The 21,244-nt window shown below is 33.0% G+C and overlaps 1 protein-coding gene across 14 annotated transcripts in view; it reads right to left on the bottom strand.

The window, feature by feature from the left end:
• Positions 1-21,244, bottom strand: part of DMD (dystrophin) — a 1,007,484-nt gene that overhangs the window by 530,353 nt on the left and 455,887 nt on the right. The gene's annotated exons all lie outside the window — the stretch shown is intronic.

The raw sequence follows: 21,244 nt of genomic DNA, 5'->3' as shown, positions 1-21,244 counted from the left end.
GTAGTTTGGGCAGCATTAAGAGGACTGTATCTGAAAGACAGTATTCATTCTTTACAGAAACAGCAGAGAAGTACAAGGCAGCCTGAAGAAGCGTGTTATACGTCTTATATTTGTCTAGATTATTTGCAAAACGTATTTAGACTCCATAGGTGAACAAGATATATAGGTAGATCTATAAAAGGCTTCTTTCTATTACAAAATCTTTAATCTTGCTGCTAAAAATACTACCAGTTTAGCTTTACAGTGCTCTTGTCATTACTTGGCCAAAAATGCTTGAAAATACAAATTTTACAAAAGGTTCCATCACACCTTAAAGTAGGCATAGTTTATAGACCACTGTGGCAAGTAGGATGGAGGGAATTGCATTATTGCCTTTGAGAATTACAGATTGATAGCATTCCTTAGCCTTTTATTGCTTAAATCCACATCTCCTATTTCCTTGGATTCTGACAGAAATTCAGGTGTTAGCACAATAGAGCAACAAAGGCCAGTTTCTCTCCTTGCTGCCACTGTACACATGCAAGTACTACAAGGACACAATCAGGACTGAAAAATTAAATTAAGAGCAAAATAGAATAACCTTCAGCTAGCCCTGGGAAAAAAAAAAAAAAAGCACACCTCTACACAGTTCTGATCACCATTCATCACTGTTTAAAACACGCATCCATAGTGTATCTTCTATCGCTCTCATGGGTGAGAAACCAATGAAGGAGGCAAGAAGTTTTTTTGTTTGTTTTAAAGAGACTGATAGATACTGGAAGTAGATACTTCCAGCTATTAGACAAGATCAGGTCTAGTTATAATCCACTGAATGCTTTCATGACAGCACAAGTTTTTCGGAACTTCAAATTTCTTAGATTAAAAGTCTTCTACTCACTTATACCTACTGTTTTCTTCTTCTTTCTTGGTGTCTTTACCCTCAGAGTAGAGGAAGCTTAACAGTCCCTCAGCCTTAACTTTGAACATCCCCCTTCAGAACTATATGTGTTTCTGCCAGCTGTATCATCATCCAGATAAGCTTAGACACTAATTAGATATCATAAAAGAAATAAATGCTTAAATTACATGGACTTTTTATTTCTATCCTTTTGTCAATCACTTCATGGTTTTCCAATGCTGTATTTCCATCTGGGTTTGAAATCCTTGCATAATGAACAAGATATTCTTCAGGTGGGCATGAAGTTGAAGCAATGCCAAAGACTCTCATCAGAGAAATCTCTTGTTATGTCACTCACTGAAAAATGCATTTTGTTCAACGATTTCACCTTTCCTTTTTCCATTTTAATAGCAAAGCTTTTAAGTAAGCTGAGTTTTATAATTTTCATGGAAAATGACAGCATTATAAATGCATGCTTTTCTTAAGTCAAATTATAAACAGATAAAATGTATATTCAGGTATATTAGGATAGCCTATCAATAGTAAGTTAATAGCACAATTTTTAAAGAGATAGGTATGTAAGAAATTCCTTAATACACTGACAGGCACCAGGTCAAACACAGAAAGGAGTGGAAACTTCTCTTTCACCCATAACTACAACAAAAAGCACTGTTCCTGCGTGCTGCAGCCCCAGTTGTGCTCATAGTTCTATAGATCCTTCTGCCAATGTATTACCCATTTCTTCTAATATGACTGCCATCCTCTGGTTTGAGATAGAGGAGTCAACACAGAACTCTTATCCTGTCACTTCCATCATCGTATATTGATTGTTTTTGGCTCTTGGCTGCACAAAGATACCAGATACAAGGCTTCATGAATATATTTTTAGAGATTTATTAAAAGACGGTAATTTACCATGACAATAATTGCTTTATTCTTATCACCCCAAAAAAAACCAGAAAGAGCTTCATAGTTATTTTCATCTTCAAATAGTAAGTTTCATTATTAAAGCTGAGATAAAAAATGTCGATAATTGTTTTACTGCTTAGTATTTTTAGACCAAGTGCCAACCAAAGTTGTCAGCTGCGTTAAGCAATCTAAATAGTTCCAGTAGCTCTAACATATATATTTATAAATATAATCTTACCAGAGAAAGGCACGCTTTAAAAATAATAGTTGATTTTGCTCATTCTGCACATCTTTTGGTTCTATCAAAGATGAAATTTAGCATGAGAAATTGTTCTGTGATGAAATAAAGCATTGCTCAAGTGTGCGCACTAGTTAGATGAAATTATTCAACTTCAAAGAAATGCATGTTCTATTTAGACTCATATTTTATCACACTGGGCTTGGATCCTATATCATCATTTTGATTATGTATTATTTTACTGATTTATTTCCTCATTAATTCACTGTCATAGTAATGTGATCGACTTCAATGGGTATATTTAAGCCATTACATACATCTTATCTCTTTGTGCTACACCAAATTCTTCCATCAAAATAGTTAATTAAGAAAGAAAATCAAATTTCTCTTAATCTCACACTGAGAGATATTTTCTCCTTGAAAAAAAATACAACTTAATTATGAAAATGAATCCATGAATTATATGAAGACATGTGGATAATATTAGAAATGAAAAGTCGACACTAGTAATGTTTGATGTAATACATCAAAAGTGAAGGAAGAGCGTGTCTAGAGCGCTCACTGGTCATGTCATGAGAGATACATAATACCCTAATGAGTGTAGATAAGAAGATAAAATGAGATATATCAGTTTTGCTACTGAAAGATTTGTAATTATTTGTATTTATTCTGGTGTCCCAGTTTGCAACGGCAGTGTTAAGAGTAAAAGAACATGGGACCTCTGGGTTTCTTCGTCTCAAAAATATTTCTTTGCTAAGACTTAAGGTAGAATCACTTACTTTGTTTATTCATTATTTTCAAACAACCTTAAAGAGTATCTCAGTGGAACTGATGAACTTTTAGCACTCTGCTTTCTCAGATGACTTTGAAAATCCTGGTTTCTTTCTGTAATATAAAATTTACTTATCGGGAGTATCTAAAATGAAAAATGCATGCACATTGCTGAAAGATGGTGATGAGGTGAATAGGCTGATAAGGAAACATGGGGTTTTATTCAGGAATAAGGCAGAAATAATTCAACTATCTCCACCTGGCAGACTTTAAGATTGTTTTAAAAAAATCTGCTTTCTTTCAATAGTAAAAAAAAAAAAAGAAAAGAGGAGAAAAAAATTGTATTTTAAAGCAGATACAATGCCTTTCAATTACAGTCAGTTAAGTCACCGAATGTAAATTGCTCTTGTTTTTTTTTTTTTTTTAATCTGCTTTCTTCCTTCTGCTTTTTTTTTTTTTTTTCTGTGACTCAGCCACTTGACAGCAGCAATAAGATGGTAAAGGCAGCTTTGGAAACTCCGCATTTTCAGGAGCAGAAAGAACTATCATGTTTTGTTATTATCATCGCTGTGGCCAGTGTGGCAAGTCTGAATATTACAAGGATATGTCATCAATGAAAAGTGATATTAAAAGACAAAAAAAAAAAAAGAAGGGCAACACAAAAGACAGGCCATACTTTGTAACTCCCGTTTGGTTTCTCACCCTAATTAAGTTACATATTGATGAGAGGGAATTCCAGGCATGGCAAATGAAAACTACTTTTTAATCACTTGGAAGTACCTATGATTAACAACATTTTAATCTATCAATATTAAAAAAAAAAAAACACTTCTGCTAGCACGTCTACAGTTATTCAATACAGATTTCTTATGGTGCCATGAATATTTTCGGAGTTTCTGTATTTGTAATCTTCACTGGCTCTTTCTGATGAAATAAATTATCAGCTACATTTATTTCCTTTTTTTGTTTTGTTTTGTTTTGTTTTGTTGAGCAGGAAGAGGGGACAGGGGAATAAAACAACACCAAATCCATGACACCAAACCCACAAATCTAGCTCTCTATTAAAAAGCCAGCTAACTGTTTTGCCATTGTATGCCTTTATTACTTGAAAAAGCTTGGTATTAGGTTTGAGAGGAATATATTATGTAAATATATATAAATAAATGAAATCATTGTGTATTGTGTTAGCATTATGAAGGTAAATAAAAATAGATAGCATCTCAATTGAATAAATCCATTGTAACAGACATGAACAGAACTCATCACAGGGCCACAGTTTGGCTAGATAATACAGTTGCAGATAATAGATGATTTTATCCATCTTAGAAAAGCTGCAGAAGAGTCATTGAACATCTTCAAGGTCAAATGTAAACTTGACATCGTATTGCTTATACCGCAATGTCAGAAAACGATACATCACAGCTATAAATTTACTAGGGCAAATAGAACTTTATATGGTATTTGCATTTTGAAAGCCATATGGAAATATTAACCCCTTAATTCTGAAAATACCCTATGAAGACTGCGGAGTATAACACAATACAACAGATCATGGAATTTAAAAAACAAAACAAACGAACAAAAAGTAAATTCACAGTTATAGAAAAAGTCTATGTAAAAAACAAAGAATACAAAAACTGAATTAAACATTTTCCATGTGTTTCTATAAGGAAACACTGAGAATTTCTTACAGATCAAAACATGAAAAGAAGAACCTGAATGACTGTATGAATTCCAAATATTTTGGGATCTGTTACTACTGGAAAGAACTTTACAGTCTTTTATATTTGAAAGTAAAGCCACTAATGAAGACTGTAACATTAAAATTAAAATTTACTGATGATTCCACTGAAGAACTCCAGTCCATCAGACTGGGACATTACAGTTTGCTGCCTCTTCTGACATCTGGCTAAGACAGAGAGCTGGATAGGAACTTCACCCAATAAGGGACATGAGGCATCCCAAAAAATAATGGAACTAGTACCTTTACCCCCAATTTAAAAGACACAGCTATTTCTTAACTGCACCTTAGGTGTAAAAGTAGGGAGGACTAATCATATGGTATTCCAAATCCATGTTACTAGGAATTTTCCAGTGTCTGAGACATGGGATGTCTCTCATTCTTCTGATGTCTTAGGGAAAGCTGACATCAGCATGTAAATACCTTGGTAAACCTGTCCTCATATCTTATGTTAAACTACCTTTTGATATCCAGCACTGCATTTCTGACAAGTCTTTACTTTCCACCATTCACCTCCAAAGCATTTTTACCAAATAAACTATTTGTACATATTTATTTATGCCTTTGTTGCCCTAGTGTGGTTTGTTTTCAAAATAATGCAAAAGTGAAAAATCTGAAGTTTACGGAAAATGTAGCAGTGGGATTTACGTCATCTAACTTCTTAAATCTACAACATACATCTCTGCATCTGAGATGGTTATCTAAAATCCACAGACAGTGGGAGTAAACAGATATCTTCAGGGCACAAGAAGTTTTAAATATCCATGTTATCATGAGTGACATTAGATGAATTTTGTCTTACACGCACCTATTAGCTTCCATGAGCTAAAAAAAACAGAGTTCAGAATCATCCCCTTTGTATACTGTAAAAATTTAAGGTTAGGTGAGATAAATCTCACCTTATGTATCTACATTATAATGAACTAAAATACTCCTTTCCCTTTTGCACACTGGAATGGCTTCCCTGACTATAAACTTTAAAACATTTTCCCATATAAACTACAGTTTAGTTTTGGTTCAGAACATTTTAGGGATAGCTTTATTATTATTATTATTACTAACAATTACATGTTCTACTCTAACAATTGTGTCCCTTTAATTTAGAGCACAGTCTTTCCCCTGAATATAATTGTTTGTGTAAGAGTGTGCTTCTAGACATAGAACATGAACAGTTTATGCTGGGAGGGACATACTGCACATCAGTATGGTCTCTTAGAGTTTTCAAACAAAAACTTATCAGAAATAAGGAGTTTATGACCTTAAAACATAATAGTAAAAATCAAGTGCCACAGCAATCTAGAAATTATTTTTCACATCTGCTTTGCAGTGCATCTCAAAAGTATGACTGAAAGAAAAATAGCCATTGTCAGAGGCCTATGACACCAGATCTAAAGCAATTACAACAAATGCCATAGTTTTATGTTGTTTTATTTACAGAATAAATCAGTGAATCTGTGCATATACTGTGAACAAAGGATATAACTTTTCTAATTTATGCTGTAATAAAATTGCTTTGGAAAAAAAAGAAAACATATTGCTGAAATAAACAACAATTCAAACACTAAGTAAGAGAAATCTGACCTATACTGACATGAAATATCTATAATGAGATGGCAATCAATGGCATCCACCAAAACATCAATTTGAATGCTGAATCTTTTCAGTACGAGGAAGACTCCAGAAAGTCAGAAAGTCTGTAGTCAACTACTAAATCTGTCTGAAGCTGTATAATACAGAAAAAAAAGATTTTAATATGGTAAACATTAGGTGGATAAAGTCACTTATTTTCAAATAGCCTGTCTTAATAGGTATTGAAGTAAGAAAAACAAAGCCTTTATCATATGGTATTCTTCATTTTCTGTTCACTAAATCTGGATATACAATTCTGCTTCAAAAATAGCAGTTAGACCTACTCCTCCTGTTTCTTATTGGAAAGGCTCTTGTATGTGGGGGGTAGGTACAGAACACATACAGCTGCTCGCTCTGTAGATCATTTAATACAGACATACATGCAAATTCTTTATTGCACCATTTCCATTCCACTTAAGACAGCAATGTTGTTTAGGAACAGAATGAGAACTGTTGTTCATTCAGGAAAAAAAAAATCCTTTCAGGAGCCTAGTAGAAATTTAAAACAAATTCATACCAAATTACTTCTCACACCTAATCCTAAAGGTGTTATCCTTTCCTAATTCTTATTCATATCCCATTCCTTTATAATAGTGTGGATATGGATTCTCCAGCTGGACCATTTCCCTTATGCGTTGACATTTAAACTCAGTTATAAAATAATGAGACATTTATTGTTCAACATTTTGAATCATTAAAAGCATGAGTTGTGAGGTAGGTAACCATCCCTTGACTGGAACAAGTACAATATGAATGTAGTCTTCTAGCAAAGACTCATTTATAAATATTTATTTTAAAATTTTCCCTCTGTCTTTCCCAAGCACTACTATTTATATACACATTATTCACCTATGAAAGGAATTTCATACAAATTATGTAAAAGATAATATCTGATTTATCCTACTTAGTCTTCACTACTGCAAAACTAATATGCATAATGAAGCCAGTTAAGCAGAATGGCTAAAATACTTGGTTTGCATTACATGACAAAACATTTGGATAAAAAAAGAAACTAACCAAAATTGTTCTCTTAAAGCAGATTCTCTGTCTTCCCAGTAACCAAAATTGGATTCATTTGAGAAAACTAAAGAACATTTATACCCTCCCCAACAGAATCTAAAGGGAAAAGCAGATGCAGGCATTCCTTTTATGCAATCGAGTCACATCTTATTAAATCTGCCCCAGTTAGATTAGAATTAGCTTCACACTTGTTAAGGAGCAAAAAGGACCAAGCATTTATTTTGATCATATTACTCATCTTTACTTTAAAAAAAATAATTAAAAAATTACAATCTACTTTAAACCTCTGTAGATTGATGTTTTCAAAATGTGTCAGATATTTCTATGATGAGTGCACTAAACAGTAATCATTTAATACACTTACGGAAGGAAAACTGTGAGTAAACAAGTAAGTCCATGTCAAGTGTGTATTATGTATGGCCAAACTTCTTTCCTTAGTATAAACATAGAAGTCCTATTGTCCCAAGCATAAAGTGCAAGTGTAAAGCTCTGTCCAAAGAACCTTAGCAGATCTATCCAATATTTGAAACATATAAAAGGTTTCAGTTAGTAAAAATTACTCTAATTAAGCGTGAAACTTCTGCTTAAACTGGAGTATGTTAAATCTTGCAATTTTTTTCCCTCTTTTTACCCCCTTATCAGGGCATATCAGATTACAGAAATATAACTAGAGAACTTATTTCAAAACAAAACCAAAAAGAATATGTCTGTTTCTGTCCTCAAGTTTGATTTTGATAAAATGCTCAATAGGACTGACCCAGTCATGATTACTGGGAGGCCTATTATACTGAAAGCCAAGTATTACAATAAGTATAATAACGTGTAATCAAGTTTCAATGCCACCTACTGTAAACAAAAGCATTTAATATTGGAATTTGCAACAACTATAAAAAGTACTTGCATGCTTCTTTGCTTCTTGCATACCCCTTGCTTGAGCATGTTAACGTCTTCATAGCATAATCCTGAATACTATATTTTGTTCATCATAATAGTCCATCTACAGTAAAGAGGTCCTACAGAAAACTAATGAATCACTAATTTAAGGTGGATGGCTCCCACCAACCAGCAAAATGTGTTTTCTGAGAAGTAAAAATAAAATCCATATTTATCAATGAGCTTTTATATGCACACGTAACTGTTTAAAACATCTTAGGCTACGTTACTCTTTGCAATCATAAAATTTGTTGGAGAGTAGGAAGCTAAAACTTAAATTCACTGTATTGTGATCACAATGATCACAATCACCTGTAAATACTCTACAAAATGAGATCTTTTAAGCAGTAGCTATCATTCTGACTATCAATTTAGCTGGCAATTGCTGTCTATGTTTGTATCAAATTTGATGACAAACAATGTCTGCAAGAAAAAAAGGAATTTTCTTCTCTCTTTTTGAAGGCCAATAGTATTAATATTCCCACCATTTCAGAGCCATCCTATGAGTCTGTAAGATCATATGATAATAACCAAGGTTGGGGGAAAAAAGGAGGGGGGGGAAGAAAAATCATGTTAATCATCCATTTAAGCTTTTTTGCTTTTAAGCTTTAAAATTGACTGATGATGATAGAATGCAGACGGCTGAAGATATGAGGACTTCTGGTGAAGTTCTGTTTGCTTAGCCCTTATTATTTGAAGCTAAAATGCAAAAAAGAAAGACTGATCAAAAATTAATGTTTAATTATTACTTTCATACATGGCTGCTGTAACTGGGGCAAGAGAATTCCTGAAATTTTTGTAAAGTTCCCTTTAAAAAAAAATAGAAGACATATTTTCTTCAAAACTTCAGGTAATTCCACTGTTCTAAGATGGCAAAATAGCAGTAATTGTAGAAATCGCATAATAGAAATGTCTCACTTCTATCAGGCACAAAGACTTAAAATGACTTCAATCATGCCTCAACATAGTTTCAGCATTCCCATTTAACTAGCAACTCATTCTCAAAAATCAGCCAACGAATCAATCAATCATACAGAAAGTCCCCTGTTTTTGTATGAACCACTCCTCAAAGTCCTATCTTTAATTAATGAGATTTTCTTCACAGACCATGTGATTCTCAAATTGAGGGGGAATACATTTACAAAACTGACCACAATACTAATTCACATTTGCTTTAATTTGGTGACTTTCTTGTCACAATGTAGATACTTTCATGCCCAGGGTTCAGAAACCAAGTCTCTCAAAACCCTGGCCATCCTGTATAGGACAGATTGAGATCAGATTCCTAGAGAAATTTCTTCCAGATAGGAATGGCATGTCTTGATCACTCATTTATGAGCAGATTCCCAGAAAACATATAAAAAGAAGGCCTACATAGAAGGAAAAACAAAAATGAAATTAGAGCACCTAGAGCCCAGGTACACTGCCTAAACATAGAGTGACTTTCACTCAGCACCCTGCCAGAGTTGGTAACAATGTATGGCAACAGCCACTGAGGTTGGAAGCAATAAATAAGCGTGCTGACACATTGCATCAACTGGAAGTGTCAGCCCAATAGTTTCCTTAGCTTTTGCATTTTGTAGGAGATTTTCCTACCTATTTTCTCAAGCTAGCTGTCTTGACAACTTCAACACCTTTGGTTTCTGCTATGGCATATTTTTCATTTAAAAAAAAAAAGAAAAAAATAATTGCCTTTCCTAGAATTTCCCAGATGTGAGAGGTTCTTTCTCTTCCTTGATCTGAACTAAAAACCAAGTTCCAAGGGTGCTACAAGGAAAAAAAAAAGAGCATTCTTAGACCCTCTCTCAAAAATGCATTTTCCTAACTTAGAGAAATCAATTAGACATCCATGTGTACGCTGAAACACATACAAACTCTAGGAAAAAGTTAAACATTTAGCATAGTATTATACTTGAAGAAATTATTTTCACATCATTATCATCTTTTTGAACCAGTAGCTGTCCTAGTCTTAATTTCTGATTTGTCCCACCATAGCTTCTGCATAGTTTGGTGTTGTCTGATTATAAGTCATATCTGAGTATGTTTCCAATATGCATCTGGTGTATCTGGCAGTTTTTGCTTTCAATCCAGCCCTGTAAACTTTCTTCAAAGAATGATTTATACGAGGTATAAAAAGTGTTTCATTCATACATGAAAATTATACCACAAGATTGTTCTCCTAGGAGCCATAAAAGGATCGGAGTCCAGTTTGTGCTGTGAAAAAAGAAGTATGAACCTCACCAGGATTTTTAATCACAGTATGCTGACACTGAATTGAAGATCCATTTTGTATCACATCTCACTGGACTAACAAAAGTCTGCTTGTATGCAGAACTTAAATTAAAACTCTTAGCAGAAAAAAGGATACTGAAAGTTCTGTCCAGTTTTCAATGAAACTTACTCTTATTCTAGCGAAAAGCCAATGGTCATTTTTGTGCTGCATTTTCAAATCAATTCTCCATAACATAGCTATTTGTAAGCATCTTTCCTGTGTTCCAGGATTGTTAGGAAATACCCTCACAGAACTTTTAATAACTTTATTTTGCGCACACTTCTGTATATGAAGTTCTTTAAACTCTCGTGCAGCCTTACATTGCCAACGGCTTCAGCCTCAGATTTGCACTGTTACGTTGATTAAATTACAACAGAAAACAGTGAAGCCATTTTTAACTTAATTCTTCACTACTGATTTTTGGAAAACAACAACAAAATCAGACAAAATACTGTTCACAGTCCCACTCCGTTAAACAGAGAGGTATCAGAATTCCTAAGCTTCTGGACAACCACGATCCAGAACTTTTTTACATAAGCCTTACTCAAAGTTTCAAAAAAGCATAGAGAGATGTTAGATTAACCTTTCTTTACTGTACTTCATGCCTTCACAAATTATTTTTTCATTTCAAAAATTTCAACAGCCATATGAAATGTAGTACTTTAGCAACAGTGGCCAAAATTAGAAGATTCACACTTGCACACACATACATATATATCAATGCTTTAAAAATCAGTTTTTTAAAATTATTATTATTTTTAGGTTTGTTCTTCATTTTGAAAAGAAAGTTACTTCATCCACCCTTATATCATTTAATTACTTGATTAATATGGTGAATTCCTATGAAGCTATGATATGACCATCTAGTAACACTCAAAATCATTACTTATCTGTTAGTACACATTCTAAATTTGTACTGTCTTTATAAGATCAAGTGTACCTAACATTAATTTTTGTCATTGTGATAAACCGTCTCTGTTGTGAAGGGTCTTCAACAAAAGATTTTAAACCCACATTTTATAAAAGCTCTTGATATTAACTGAAAAATAATTATACACTACTTGAAGAACTCCTGATAACATTATGAATAATACAAAGATAATCTGAGCACCTAAAATGAATTAAGAAGCTTAATTAGGATTCTAAGATTGTAAACAAATTCTAATCTCTCTCTTACACACAGAGAAACCAGTGCCAAAACGAAACGGTAAAACAGACAACATATTTGCACTTGTGAATCACTCTGTCAGGTCTGCAGTAAATTTCTGCATCATTGCTGTTTTGATTTTAAAATGCATCTCAGAAAAATTTCCCTGCTGAAATCCAAACTAAAAATTTCTAGACTTGTAACATTTTAAATGATGCTTAATTTTCTGCATCAGATATTACTTCTAAGGATGCAACAATAAATTTAATAAATTTTGAGCTTTGCAATAACATAAATTTATATAAAAATAATATAAATTATATAAAAAAATTGTCTCTATATTATTATTTCATGTTTGCATGCTGTTATTCTGCATTTGGAGGACTGTCAAGAAATTCAGAATAGAAATAGGAAATATCAGACAGTATACTTGTAAATGACTTTTACAGATATTCTGCTTGTAAATGACCTTCAGAGAATGGGGCACATCCCTGCTTATTATAGAATTCATAGGATGCTTTGGGTTGAAAGGGACCATGAAGATCACCTAGTTCCAACTCCCCTGCTACAGGAAGGGACACCTCCCTCTAGACCAGGTTGCTCAAAGCCCCATCAAAATTTGCAGATAAGCCAAAAACCCATGAGATAATGACACTTCATTAAAGTGATTTTTACTCCTAAATGTGTAATTCCTTTCTCCATTCTCTTAACTGTATTATTGCAAATTATCTGATCATAAGAGCGGGACAAAATATATCCTAAGTTATAATGTTTATCTTTCAAAACTTAAGATTTTATTTTTATTTTTTTTTGTAATTAGAGATTGTATTAGGAAAAAAAAGTTTTGTTCAAAGTTGTCACTCTTTACAGATTCTCATATTCATTCCATTCCTCCTTACTGGTCTGAGGTCTTCACATAAACCAACATACTCGTCTGCAGAACATTCTCATGATAGGTAATACATTTAAACTATTATTCCTAAATAATGAAAATGCTCAGAAGGTTAACCTAAGCACACTACCTGAAAGCGTAATGGCTTTAAAATGCATAAAATCTACTGAGATCTTTGAGAGCTCGCTAGACACCAACCAAATGAAAAGAAGCAAACAGAGACCTAGTAAAAAGCATCCAATATTATCATTGGATTAGTAATTTCATTTCCCAAGGCAAACAGAACTTTGACTTCCACTGAGTAAAATCTGTTGTTGTCGTCAGTGTTGTCTTCCCATCTTAATTTTTTAAAATTAATTCCACTTATTCTTCTAGATTTATCAAATTATAACATGACAGAGAGAGTATTTTCCCTTAAAAATATCTTATCTGGGAAGCAAAGTTATGGAAGGGTCCCTATCTGATCCTTTTCAGCTTGCTTACCATTCTCAGTCTAGACTGATACTTCAATACCTCAAGTGTTAGTATTCAGTAACTCTAGTTTTTCTAATATTGTTTTCTTAATATCTAAAATATATCAAATTAGTTTCTTTCAACTTAGATTGATAAAAGTATTCTTTTCTAAGCAAACGTTTCATATTGATTGGTCTCTAAGGTTTTTAGGAAATCTGTTGGAGCATGAGAGAACTCGAAATCTGTGAATAATATATGTTTCTTCTAATTGTATTAAGAAAGTTTCAAAAAACAAAACAAAAGAAAAACAGGCACGTCAGCCCTGCAATGCAAAATAAAGCTCTCACAGAATTTGAAAATTATATGAATAATGCACAGGGCTCATCACTGGTAAAGAAATACACATCTGGAAAGGGAAAACCAAGTAGCACATGCATCACTACATCGAAAAGTACAGTCTACAGTATGGAAAAGAGAACACAAACCTTGCTCAAAGCTTTGGGGATTGTTAGGACGGAAAACAAGTATTCTGATAAAGATCTGAAAAATGGACAGAGGAAAGTGATAAAGAATCAGATGTGTCTAGAATTTTCAGGAGTTAAAATACTTTGAAGGCATATTAAGAAATGGGGAGACCCCTGAATTTTGCCCAAAGTGTCATGGTAATTCTGTACCCACAATAGAAGAAAGATGTCAGAAAAGATGGATAAGGTCAAAAAGCATAGCCATCTGACTTAAAAAGCTCCATAAAGATTTATATTACAGATGAATTGATGCTATAGTCTAAACAGTATTGATAAATCCGTTAATTTCTTTATGAAATTAATTAAACAGTGACTATGGTTTTATTAAAAAAAAATCATGGAAAACCACAGTGACCTAGACATAGCACCAGCAGCATTTCAAATACATGTGAAGGATAAATACCCGCTTAAATAGCATTAGCCTTCCGTTTAAACTACATAGATTTATTTACTAATTTGAAACATTCCACTGAACTGCCTTTTTTCATACATATTGGGATTCTGGAGAAACAAAAAGATAAAAACCGTACTTTTACTATTCACTTTCACACTAAAAGGATTATCAGGTTGATACATTTATTCCATTTATAACCATTCTTAATGCTTATAGTAGACAATCATAAAGTCTCCTTTTTATTAGTCTCGTCCATCATAAAGGAAATTACAGTATTAACTTTAACAGGTTCACAGAGTTTTGATATTAAAATAACTCAATAACACAACAATGTCTTGGCCATACATTAAACTCTATCATTATTTAATTTTTGCTGATTAATTATTTATGATTTTCAAATTGTCAAAGTTTTCATGTTCCAAAAGCATTGTTACCTCTAGTAAAAAACATAAAATGACAAAATTAACTGTTGGATTGCTTCTCTATTACTAGTTTTAAAACAAAATGTGTTCTGTTTGGGTCACTACATTTTTTTTTTTTTTAATGGACACAGAGATAACGAGTTCATCAGCCTAATTTCATTAACTTTATATTTGAGCAGTCATTGTGTTATTCAAATTTATGAAATAATTCCTGTTGTCATCTTGCAGAGCATTCAGACAGAAGCACACTCACGTTTCTTCCCTTGCCTATGGCAGGGTTGGAGAAAAGTTTTGAGAATCATCAGTCTTGTGCAACAGGAGCCATTGCTGAAGCCATTACAGTTACAGCCAATTTAGAAAATACCAGAGCAGGTCTTATTTGAGGCAACTAAGGGTTACAGGAATACTACAAGGTGCCTTCCCAGGTGTATGATTTCCTCATTGTCTCTAAACCCTGAAACACTCTGTAGTAAGGTAAGGGCCAACAAAAGGCACTCAAGAAAAAGATAGCTTTGTGCTGTCAATCGTCAAAGATGAGAACAATGAGTATTTCAAAAATCAAAACAGAATGTAAACCTTACATTCTATGGGCCCAGCACCCCCTTCAATTGAAATACAAATTTCTGGCAATGTTATAAAATCAAGGTAAATCATGAAAACATCAAAAGTAATCACAGTAAATATTTCAGTCTACCCATGAATTCCCTGTTCTGTATTCGTCTCAAATGCAATGTTTGCAACCAGTATGGTTCTAGCAGTAAGCACTTGAGAGTATCAGTGCCCAAATGCACCAGACAATGCACAATTACAGATTAACACTCCTTGTCCTCAGGCCTTTACAATCTGATAGAAGTGCAGCAGTGCTTCATGCTGTCAGAGCTGTTCCTGACTCCCATTCAGCTGCTCTGATTCAAGAAATACCAAATACTCATCCATTCAGAACAGATTTTAATGCGTGCTAAGGATTCTGCAGACTTGTTTTTAAGGATGGAAAGCTCTTGAACAGTTTAGCTGAATTTACATAGAAACTTGCTCTCTAGAAACCATGTCTACTAACTTTTTTTCCTCCTTAGTTTACTCAAGAAGGATTTTGCCTCTGAAGTTGCAAGAAAAAAATCTTTAAGGCCTTAGCCTAAAATAAGTTGGTGTTTAAAAGCTGTGTAAGACTGAAAGGATTCATACAATTTGTTGTGATTAAAGTTTCTAAGTAAGCTCAATAAATCCATGAAAGGCGCTACAGCAAAACCTCTTTACACTAATTTATATTTATATAACTAATTTGTATAGAAAGTTTCTTGCTGAGAATCTTAGCTTTCCCCAATAATTTCACATAAACAACTTTTAATGGTTAATCATTCACATCAGAAGATGTAGAAAGACACTCAGGCTAGCCAGTCTTTAAGTGAAACAAATCAAGCCTCAAACATTTTTACTGCTGGGTCCTATCTTCACATCTATGCCCAATGCCTGCAGACTTAATCATGCCATACTATCACTGATCCAACATGAGAAATATGTTTGAAAAAAGCAAACCACGTAGATATTTTGTTAGGCAAAAGAACCAACATACTTATCCTTCAAAGCAGTAATTCATTCAGTCACTCATGAAAACTTTAAAGATGTGTTCAGATTAAGTGCATTTATACCACGGAAAAAGTATTATTTATTTAAACTAAATTGTGTTATCTTTACATGTCATTGATTTTAAATATTCCAACTAGCCATGAAATCAATCAAGATTCATTTGGGTGAAAAAAAAAAATAGCATCTTCCATTTCCTCTATTTTGTACACATTTCAAAAAATATTTGCAAAATGGGTATAAACCTCAGACTGCTTTCCATATCCCTATGTGCTACTCCTTTAACCTACTAAAACTGGTGAGAATGAATCCCCAAATAGTGAGACTGTCACAATCAGGTACCAGGAAATCTACCTGATCAAGTCCACAGAGACTGTTTTGTCCAAGACAGAGAAAATACCAGGTTTATTCATTCATTAAATAAAAAAAAAAAGAAGAAGAAAAAGACATCACTTGCATTTCTGTTCTAGTAATTATTTCAAAGAGTTTTGTCATAACATATTTGAAAAATTCATCAAAATTACATACTTAATGAGATTTAACTTGATTATTTGAATAAGCAATGCCAGGATTTACAACAAAATCTGAATATGGACTATAAATTCTTAACTACTCGTGCCAGAGTTAGCAGAACCACACCAACATCTTTAAATTTGTTATTTCTTCAGACATCTTAATGTCCCAATACCAGTAGCAACAACTTATGTAAAAAATGCTAATAGGATTCAGTAAATTAGGAATGAAGAATAATGAATAAATGTATGCGATAGAGACAAAATTAAGTATCTCTTATATTTACAAAGCAATGCTTCTCATAGCTTGATATGACAAGAAAATATTTTTACTACAAATACAGATATACAAATAAACTATTTCAATATTACTTCATTGCCATTAGTAGCAACAACAACTGTGAGGAATCTTTTTAACAGTAAAGAAAGGGTTTCAGGAATTTTATATATTCAGAAATGTATTACTTGTAAAGATATGTAAAATTAAAAGAGCCTTATTTAAAAAAAATAAAAACAAAACACTGGAAACTATTTTCATGGCCATTGTGTACTTTTACCATTAATGAAATATTAGCCAATAATACAGTCATAATTCACATAATGCCATATGTGAATTTGCAACGTGACAAATATTGTAATACATACCATAACCTTTCTAATTAAAGATTAAGCTGAAAGAAGGGGAAAAAAAAAGCCCAGCTGGCTTCTCTTTGATTCACCTTCTCCTATTTCTCTGAAAATATTGCATAGCATTAAAAAACCTGCTATTCAAAATGGAACCAGATGAAACAAAACTGATCCAAACAGACAGAACGGAACCATTCAGATTTTAATGGAGCCCAAACGGAACAAAGAAAATCAGGGATTATTTGCATGCAGGGAACTAACTTTAAAACACAAAATTTGTAAGATGAAATCCAAATTCATTATATAAAATATTTTATTTTTACAAGTTTTACATTTAGGGAAAGAAAGAGCAAGCTATCTACCCAGGTACCACTGTGTTTTTGAGGTATGAGAATATGTGGCCTCAAGCACTGAAACATTTGTTTTCTCCCATATCTTCTGATTCCATTTGTGCTGCATTCCAGAAAGAACTGTTTAAATTTAGTGGTTATTAAATCATCAATATCCATATAATCCAATTTAAATATAAAAGCGAAAAATTATTAGCATGACCATGACTTTCAGTGCTGAAGCCTGAATTGTATTTTTTTGCTTCCAAAATCTACAAGGAAAAAATGTGAAGTTTCTGACAGTTTCTGAGAAGAAATGTCTAAAGGAAGGCATGAGTCATTCACATTATTTTACAGGCTTGTATAAGTACCATAAAATGTAAATGCTGACCAATTCAATGTGTGAACAATTTACAAACCGTTCCACTAACCACAGTATGTGCAGAAGGCCAAGTATAACTAATACACCCAACATACAAAAATTTAAAAAATGTACCAGCTTTAAGGTCTTCTGTGACCTTAAAAACTAAACAGAATCCTTGATATTGATGTCTGTAAATGGAGATCAATATAAATATGGCATTAATTTCCAACATGGTTTTTTTTTGTTGTTTGCTTGGTTGGTTTTATGCATTTGAAATTAAATACAGATAGCAGCTGCATGGCAGACCACAAGATGATGGCAAATGATACTTTAACTTCCAGCCATAGTAAGATCCAACCATAAAGTGTAATACCTGAGCTACCCTGATGATGGTACAGACAACCTCTCTGTCAGGACTACAGTAGTTTGAGAACTTGTGTTCCAGAAAGAGACATAGCCACAGAAATAAGAGTCAAGTTGTCCAGCTATCGTATGAGAGCAGATTAGAAAACAGCAGCTTTACTTTAGCAAAATGAGATCCAACTGATGACATAACTGCAAACTATAAGAACAGAAGGGAACAAAGACCAGGAAGTAGATAAAACCAAGCTACATCTTGGTCTTGGCACAAGAATAAATATGTTTAAACTAAATGCCAATGGGAGAAGTTGAAGTGAAGTCCTCACATATTAAGGACTGAAGAGACAGAAATCCTTTCAGCCAGAAATAATGAGAAAAAAAATATCTTTAACTACTTTTAAGACAGAGTTCAACATGTTTCAAAGGGATTATATGATGTGCTATCTGTAAAACAACTTTTTAAAGCTCATGTCTCCTAATTACAAAAGTCAATTACAATTTCTTAAAATCTGATTTATTTTTTTAACAACAGCACAGTTCTGGTATGAAGAAGTTCCAGCAAAAAATTCACAATAAGAGTATTTAAATATTAATGACCTGAAAATAACAATTCTATTACCAGATTCTGTTCACATTACAGATAATGAATAAATGTAGTATAATATCATTCCACTGCATTGCGTAGCAAAAAGGAATAACAAAAAAAAGAAAATACACCTTAAATAACATAATTATCCCTTAATCTATACCAACAAAATCACCCAACTGTAGTGTTGACTGTTTCATTTTACATTAACATTTGACTCTATGTAGTTACTGAATGTTAATGAACACATTAATCTTTACTTTTCCTAAGTATTCCTGCCTAGAACCAGTATTACACATCTGAATGTTTTCTGTATTTTTTCTAAAACAGTTTCTTGTTGAATACAAAACTATTCACTTGCTTGTGAAAGAATTTTCAGACAAATCCTGTTAATTCTGAATACGGTTCACTAAGCAGCGTGATCTCATTAATTAGACAAGTCGCTAATCTAGTAAATCAAAATGCTCAGCTGTTTTAACTGTTTAATTTAATGGAAATTCTAATGATCTTTTCTACATCACAGAAGCCTAATACTTTTCAAACAAGAGACTTTCTTGTCACATGGCCCTGTCAACATATGCTGCGTGAGATGCAGACTCTTTATGCTAACCAACAAAATAAAGATGGTGACAATAAAGAGAACTGTGGCAATGGAGTTTCAGACTAAATATTCTTTCACAAATAAATGTTAACTAACATTTGGTTACATTCTTGAAGTTAGTTGCAATATTTTCAAGTTATGTGAATGTTCTTAAGAAAGGCCATTTTGGCTGTTGTACTGAACTAAACATGATTTTTGAAAGATGCATTCATGAATTCCTGAGATTTCTATCACACATTAAAATGAAACAGAAATAAAAAGCTTGATGGATTGCCAAAAGAAAATGTTGCTAGAAATCCACTCTGATAGCATATGTTCAAATACTTGCATTGTTCCTATACATTAAATATACAAAAATAAATATCTATCTCATATAATGCAGAGGAAAATAACAAATGGATAACCTGGGGAGGCTAGTTGAAAGAAAAATGTAAAACAGAAGCAAATCTGTTCTACAATAAAATCTAAGCTTTCATATTTCAGGGCACTGTCTCAAGGTCTTACAGACTAATATTCAATTCAACTTGAGCTTTTTTCTCTACTAGGAGAGGAACATAAAGTTTCTAATCTGTTGGGACTGTGAAATGTTCTAACACACCTCATGCATTTATAACACCTGTAACACATCTTAACTTGGTCTGGACACCCTCAAAGAACAAACTCTTCTTAGAGAAAAAATGTCATTTTAGAAAGGGGTTAGCAAAAAAGTGAGAAATCCTTTTTCCACTTCTGTAGGTGTACACTTCAAGCTGCTCATGGATACTAGAACAGTGCCTAGAAATGTGATTGAAAAGACAAGGAGAAGCAGGAAAAAGGGCAAGCCTTTTTGCTACCTTATTACTATCTGTCACATAGATACTCATGTCTTAGCTTAGTCTTTTATCTGTTTTTCAAAGAAATACTTAAAACTGTGAGACAGAGAAAGGGAGACAAAGTTTCAGTGACTTGGAAATACACATGATCTCCACAACCTTTTATATATGCTTTAGACAGTATCTTTAATGCCTCAATAACATTCTATTGTTTTTTTTTTTCAGCCACATTTTAGACTTACTCAGTGTTCAATGTCATGAGAATAATTCATAGAAAAATATTTACCAATTATTAACTTTTTCAGTTTTACTTCAGTAAACAGTTACAACAATTCTTTGTGCTTGCACTGCATGATTTGTTTTTGTTTTCAGCTCTGCAGTTTTACAGCCAAGAAATAGCAGCCTATATCTTAAAAAGGCAACTATAAATATTAAAATCCAAAAGACAAGATTAAAGAAAAAACAAAAAAACAGTAGGCCATAGATTAGTAGAATCCCAAGGGACTGGTTCCCTTGCATTCAGATAAAAAGCTATACCTTTTACATTACATAGACCTAACTACTTTCAACCAGAAATCCAGTAATTCAATCCAGCAATTCAATGTAAAAATGATTATTAGTTTAACAGTGATTTTTTCTTACGCACCAGTAGTAATTTATAACATGAAACCTGAGCTTAGTCAAGCCATTTTATTCAGCTGAACCTATCAACTTGCAAAACATCAGTTTAGAATTTATTTTTCAAACCCATTACCATTTCAATCATACAATAGTGAAATGAAATAAACCTGAAAGTAGAGTTATTATTTTCCTTATGGTGCTCAAAGAGCCTGCAAAGATGAAAAGCATACAAATTGGAACTGGACACATAGGAACTAAGTGGCTATTCTGCCACACAGCATTTGACAAAATGCATCCTCAAGGTTCTTTGATTAAAACATGAAACAGGCAAAATAAGCAAGGTATGCGCAAGACACAGTTCATGAAATATTTATGTCGCAACTCAATGGTTAAACACATATTTTACACATGATTTAAAAATAAAGCCTGATACTTTTGCTGATCATGTATTTCACATGGAAATCAACGGCCACTTTAAATGAAGACCAAACAAGTCTGTAACTGTGGAACTACTGCAATATACCACATTATCTTCTGTTTAACTTTTTTTAATTATTATTATTCGAAACCTCTTTTAAAACAAACTAGAAAAAGTTAATGAAGACAACAGAAATACCTTACCAAAATAG

This window comes from Numida meleagris, chromosome 1 (genome assembly GCF_002078875.1).
Source record: "Numida meleagris isolate 19003 breed g44 Domestic line chromosome 1, NumMel1.0, whole genome shotgun sequence".
NCBI classification, from domain to species: Eukaryota; Metazoa; Chordata; class Aves; order Galliformes; family Numididae; genus Numida; species Numida meleagris.
The sequence above is the reverse complement of the archived record's forward strand: the minus strand, read 5'-3'. Positions and strand labels throughout refer to the sequence as shown.